The 6,333-nt window shown below is 35.5% G+C and overlaps 1 long non-coding RNA gene across 1 annotated transcript in view; it reads right to left on the bottom strand.

Moving 5' to 3' along the window:
* LOC107737267 (uncharacterized) overlaps positions 1-4,764 on the bottom strand; it is a 10,631-nt gene extending 5,867 nt beyond the window's left edge. The window contains exon 1 of the long non-coding RNA XR_001639781.1: positions 4,667-4,764. This is a non-coding gene — a long non-coding RNA (uncharacterized LOC107737267). The remainder of the gene's footprint in view (positions 1-4,666) is intronic.
* Between the last annotated feature and the right edge of the window lie 1,569 nt (positions 4,765-6,333).

The raw sequence follows: 6,333 nt of genomic DNA on the forward strand, positions 1-6,333 counted from the left end.
AATGTTGTGATTCATCTTGTAGCTCGTTGGTTTGGTTCATGGCTTATAACATTTTAACAAAGTTTTAAATCCCATGGGGAAAAGGGAGTGGAAAAAATACATCCGGGACCATTGCCGCTGAAAAAGTGGACGAACACCAATGCACTCAGTTTCGTGTGTTTAAATGCATCTTTTCAAGGTACTTTAAATCATGCTTCAGAACTGCTGATATGCTATTCATGGGAATCAGCAATTGCGTTGCTTTGGTATTACAGTTAAACGCACTCTTCCGATGGTTATTATAGTTTTTAATCTGGCTAAGGGGCCTCGTTAACATTATCACTAATTGATGCTATTGTCATCACTTCTGTAAATTGGAAAACAAAAACATGCTTGCAGATAATAAATCATCCAAAACAATGAGGAAAGCTCTTGATCTGACAGGAAATTGAATTAAACTGCCTGCTATGTGGCTGTCAGCGCGAGAGGGGTTAAACATTGTGTGTCAGGGGACCACTACTGTGTAGCATCTGAGAGTATAATCTGTTCTAACGTACCAGAGGCTCCTCCGGGCTTTTTAACAGGCAACACCCAGACATTAATCGCTTTGTGATAAATGCATTTATACAGGATTAAACTGAAGATTGCCTTTAGTTTGAGAAAGGGTTGATGGATTATTTAGGTCTGAGTTGAGGGACTCTTGCTGTGGAGTCTCTGGGGACAGTGTGGGTAGAGATCCTGGATATGTATTTACTAGTAGGTTAAATCGGATTTGATCAAATGAAAGAACATCAACTGGTATTTGCTCTCCCATCATGTGTTCTCATGTCTACATTTGTTAAGTGGTTTACCCAACAAATAGTTTGAATGTAAAATGAATACTGTTCATATATAAAGGAGCTTTATAAACTGTCTTCTTTGTCAAGTTTCACATTGCGACATAAAGAAGCATCACTACAAAACTCTTAAATCCTGCAGCCAGATTATTTGTATGTGTGTGCTTATTCTCCATGAACGCTTGAGGAAAAAGATTCTCATGAATGTCGCATGAGTATGTCCATCACCCTCTAAACTACAAGCTCCTCAATGTTGAAAAGAACATATAAATAAATGCAGAAATCACCTTTGTGACATACTCCTCTCACGTACGATAAATTGGACATGCTCTATCTTGGAATAACCTGTCGCCTTTACCATTTCGGCACTGGGAACATATGCAGGACACAATCTGATTCGCTTTTGTTATGCAGGGAATCACGCAGGGGCATCTGGGCTTGTTTGCCTTTGGTGAGAAATGGAGATTGGTTTGGAGGTCTGAATGAATTGCTGGCGTCTGTGTTTATTGCTTTCATTAAGATTTAATGAGTCAAGTGTCCTTCCCAGTGACTTAGATTTTACCCACAGCATTTGACCACAGGAAATGTTGGGCAAGTCTGTGAACTATTGGCATCTGTACCATGTAGACATGTTTGTTAATGTAAGTGCATAGGAAATAGCATAGCTGACATCAACATTGTCATTTCTTATACTTATTTCACCCATAAAATGGAATCTGGCATTTATCCAGGCAATTTTATCCCTAAAAGATGCTGATGTTTAAGCAGTCAATCAGGCGAATGGGTTTGTTGAATGGACATGTGGTTTGGCCTGTACGTCTCAGCAAGAATTTCACACCAAGCTGTTGGATGAGTGGGAACACAGGCCTGAACCATTACACTCTAACACTATTTCCGCTGCATTCGCCATGATTCTCCGACCACAACACCTTGACAGGCCATTTAACAACAGCTCCTAGACAATCATACAGCCTTTTTAAGATAAAGAATAACAGACAATGTTCTGATTCAGAGTGTCTGAAGGGTTGGGCATGTACATGACATTAAAAGCAATGTAAGATAAAAAATAAAATAAAAAAGATTCATTTCAAAACAATGCCACCTATTCATCCCATTAATTACTATAGTAAATTGCTCAAGAAATGCTCATGAGTGTTTTTGTTTTGTTTTTTTAACTAGTCAGCTCATGTGGTATTGATATAGTAATGACAAACTTAACCAGCTTGAACAGCTCCAACAACATATTTACGTCACGTTAAGAGTTTACATAACATGCATTGTCTTAAAACATTTCATTAGAGGTCAAAAAACGTGCATTTCTCCAGCCAAAGAAATGTGCACTTCTATGGTGAATTAGATAAGAAAGCATGAGTCATTTGATCATTTGCTGTGTTGAATGTCTCAAAACAAATGTACATTTGATCAGGTTATTGACTTAAAGAAGCAGAGGTGTATATGCGTATGATATTGCTCAGATTATACCATTTAAATTGTTCATATATAATTGCATTTACAAAGGTAACTAAGAACAAGTAGTGCAATTTATTGTAAAGGTAATATAAAAGCATACTCCACATTTTATGATATTAAAAAGAAAAGAACAAAATTATAAATGTATAAAAAGCGATTGTTACTTATTCGTTGTTATTTTGGGGGAAACTGTCCTTTTTCCAAAGTAGCCTATACGCAACCAGTTCAAGGTCATCTTTAGGAAATAAAGCGTGTGCTCTCCAATGTTTTCTGTCTGACTTTGTTAAGCATGTAGACCAATTAATAAATATGAAGTACGATCAACAACATTGAAAAAAGAATAAAGATATATGGTTTAGATTTTATTGCAATTTAAATGGAAAATAGCTTTATAAACCATTTTATTTCACCGCGCATTAGTATGCAACTTAAAAAAAATATTCGTGGAAATATAATATGGAATTTTTAATATTGTTATTGCTTTTTATGTGTATTTAGCCAATTAATATTTTATCATAATCTGTTTAACGGGAAAATGTTGCACTAGTTCTACATGTAATCGTAGCCTATATATTGCGCAGCGTTTAAAAAGTCTTAAAGACTATTACAAAGACTAGCCTAATCCTATTCGGCATACTGCAGTGAAACTGCCTTTCTAACTTTAGGGCGTAGATTAGGCGTCTGTGCTGAGCATTAATATAGTGTGGGACAGCAGCAGGATTAAGAGTATTTGGTGTTAAATCGGGGTAGTGCGAACGGTCCCTCCCCAGCAATGGGTTAAAGCGGCATTACAGCTTGTAAGATGGGTGTCCCGCAGATCTCCCTGGAGACCAGCTCCACTTGGGTGTTCCAGGACTGAGCAGAGAGCAAAATACGTGCTAAAGCCATTTAGATGCCACCATACACTGTCATGCAGTTGGGATCAGACTATTTTCTACGGTCTGGTTGTTTTTTTTGTTTTGTTTTTTTTCGTTCCAAAATTTGCTATTTTTTTGGTTTAGGTGACAATGTCAGTCGTTAATGTGCATTTAATTCAACCCAAAGAAATAAAAATAAATCAAAGTTTCATTCCCATTCATGTAATTGTCCATTACGAATGATTTGTTGACCATATTTGGCCTGCATTATGTTTGTATGTGACGTTGCTACTTTAGTTAAGTTTAGAAAGTTTAGGCGATGCCCATAGCTTTATACTCCTAATGAGAATTTTGAGGATCAGTTGTTTACATTCCGACTTTCATTTGCAGTATGATATGCAAATTGGACAACTCCGACGAAAAGCAATTAAGCAGGGTTACCTACGTGAGAAGGAGAAACACGCTAGGGAAAAGCTGATCTCGTTGCTAGCTATAACAACAATAATAGTTCGATTTTTAGGTCTTGACTTAATTCGTTTTAACTTACAGCTTTTTATAACACTATATATATATATATATATATATATATAAACCACATATAAATATATTTTAGATCTTACTTTTATATTGCATCCTTGAAAGTAGCCTACTCTATTTAAAAGCAGCTTGGACCTTTTTATTCGAGGCCTCCTGTCTTAGATACACGCATATCACAAGCAAATATGGGTAATATAATAATAATAATAATAATAATGATTATTATTATTATAATGATGATGATGAATTATTATTATTATTGCTATTAGCCTATTATTATTATTATTATCGTAGTTGATGTTGATGATGATGATGATTTTTTTTTTTTAACATTGTACAGAATCAACAGAAACAATCTGAGTAGCTACCGCTCCTTTATTCTTTTATTTACGTTGTGAGTGTAAACCTGATCTTTCTATAAATGTCCATGGTAAGACTTATTTTGTCTGATGTCAAACATTAGGTCTACCTAGGATGCTGCAAATTGTATACTTATGTTGGTGGCTGTTCTTTTAACGATGTAAACAGACCAGAAATTCGCCGAATTTTCTTCTTGGTTGTCGAAAATAATTTAATTTGTAGAACGTTTCGCTTTCGTTACATGGGAGTCTTGTACGAGCGCAATTTGGTTGCAAAGCCTATGCGTTTATCTCGATAACAAGTTTGTCCGATTAAAAAAAAAAAAACACTAAAGTGTATCTGAGAACTCCATTTGATGGGCTGCGTTTATTGGCACGGCGAAACCTGTGCAAGTCTTCTGCATTATCACTGATATCAATCAGCTGGAACAGCCATCTGACAGTCGGCTGAAAGAGCCCCTTAACATCAGCACTCGAGCTGTGTCTGTTCAAGCGTCGAACTATATTGCCGCGAAATCAAAGTTGCACGCACAAACCTCCAATATGAAATCCTTATTAAGCCAAACACACGCAGCATGCATCGAAAGCCTCAGCAGTGAGCTGGATTTAATGATGAAAATGTTCGTACCTGGAGCCTGCAGAACGGTACCGGAGCCTCTCCCGCTGCCTTCTGCACAGGGCTGGAAGCCTCGCGGCATTTATTTGAGCTCAAACTCTGTCACTGTTGACTTTAGCAACAAAGCAAAGATTTCACTGCCCCGCTAGTTTAAAAAAAAATGATTATTTTACCAAGATATCGATCAGTGCGCTATAAAAATTCAGCCTAGCATTGTGTCTAAAACGAGGGGCAGCGAAATTTAATTTCTGTGTAAATTTACCTAGAAGTGACATGCTCTTATTCAAAGTTTACACTCGTGTGATTTGATTTCTCATGTACACATCCTATATGTATTAATACCGCCTTTTTCATTGTTTACCAGTTTTTGTTTAATCGCAGATCATGGGGGTTTGAAATACAATGGAATGGACTGAGAACTAAAAACACAGAGGTAACAAAACCAGGCCTTCTTTGCCATTATTCAAGTTGAAGGAGAATTCACATAGTGTACACATTCATGTGATACCCCAGGGGGATGATTTGTTGGCCACAGATGACTTCTTGATCTGCAAGTTTACTATTAAAAGGAGAAAGCCTGTAACCCAGCTTCCTTCTGTGTGTCGGACCAGCAATGCGAGGCCTGTCAAATATGCCCTTCTACTTAAACATTTCTGTTTCTGGTTTTAGTTCAGACTTATTTGTCCTGTTATTTTATTATTATAATTTTTATTTATTTATTTACTTTTTTTGTTTGTTTTTTTTACATCAGAGGAGTCTCAAGTCGTAAAGAAACGAGAGACTTCGTAAAGATGAAAGAAGATATTATTATTATGATGATTATTATTATTATTCGGTTGTCAAATTTAAATAAATCCTAGGTTTCATCAAATATTTGTTGCAAAACTGGTGAACTGTTTTAATAAATACAGCCTATATTTCATGATATTTTTCATTTTTACATCAAAAGGGTCTCGCGTCTAATTCGTATACAAGAGACTTTCTAAAGATGACAAAAAGATGTTGCTGAACTCAGAAATGGGCTCGGTTTTTTTATATAACTCATTTAAAAAACTTATGTCATCACATATATATACCGTGCATGTATAAATAAATAAATATATATAATTATATAGAGTATGCAAATAAGTTGTCGTCTTTGACGTGGGTTTCTAAACACAACGCTACATTTTATTGTCGTGATAATAGATTTGAAGTGAGTTATCGCTTTTTTACTTAAAATGCAATGCATCTTTCAAGGCATTCGAATATAACTAATAGTGGTTATTTGGGGAATTTATGAATGTTTTGAAAAGTTTGTAATTAAAAGCATTTTAGCTTATTTCATTTATCAGGGAAAATTTTTTTTTTTTTCTGTTTTTATTGTTGATTTATTACAGTTTTTCTGAATTGCTAAAACACATTTCTTGAAACCATCACTCATTTTCTCAAAACCTTAAACACAAATCCAAATTCACAAAACCTCTGACTCTTGCATCAAAATCAAACAATCACTGCAAAACCATTTCACTTGCACTCAAAATCAAACTGTGCGCTCAGATCAAACACAGAGTCAATCAAATAAACACTACAGAGCATTCATTAGACATTACAGAGGAAAATGGGGAACACGGCATCCAGAACATTACAGAAAAAACGTATATTGTATTGAGTAAACAATTTTGCAATTCTGTAAAAAA

Source organism: Sinocyclocheilus rhinocerous, unplaced genomic scaffold, assembly GCF_001515625.1.
Source record: "Sinocyclocheilus rhinocerous isolate Xijiao unplaced genomic scaffold, SAMN03320098_v1.1 scaffold1636, whole genome shotgun sequence".
Lineage (NCBI taxonomy): Eukaryota > Metazoa > Chordata > Actinopteri > Cypriniformes > Cyprinidae > Sinocyclocheilus > Sinocyclocheilus rhinocerous.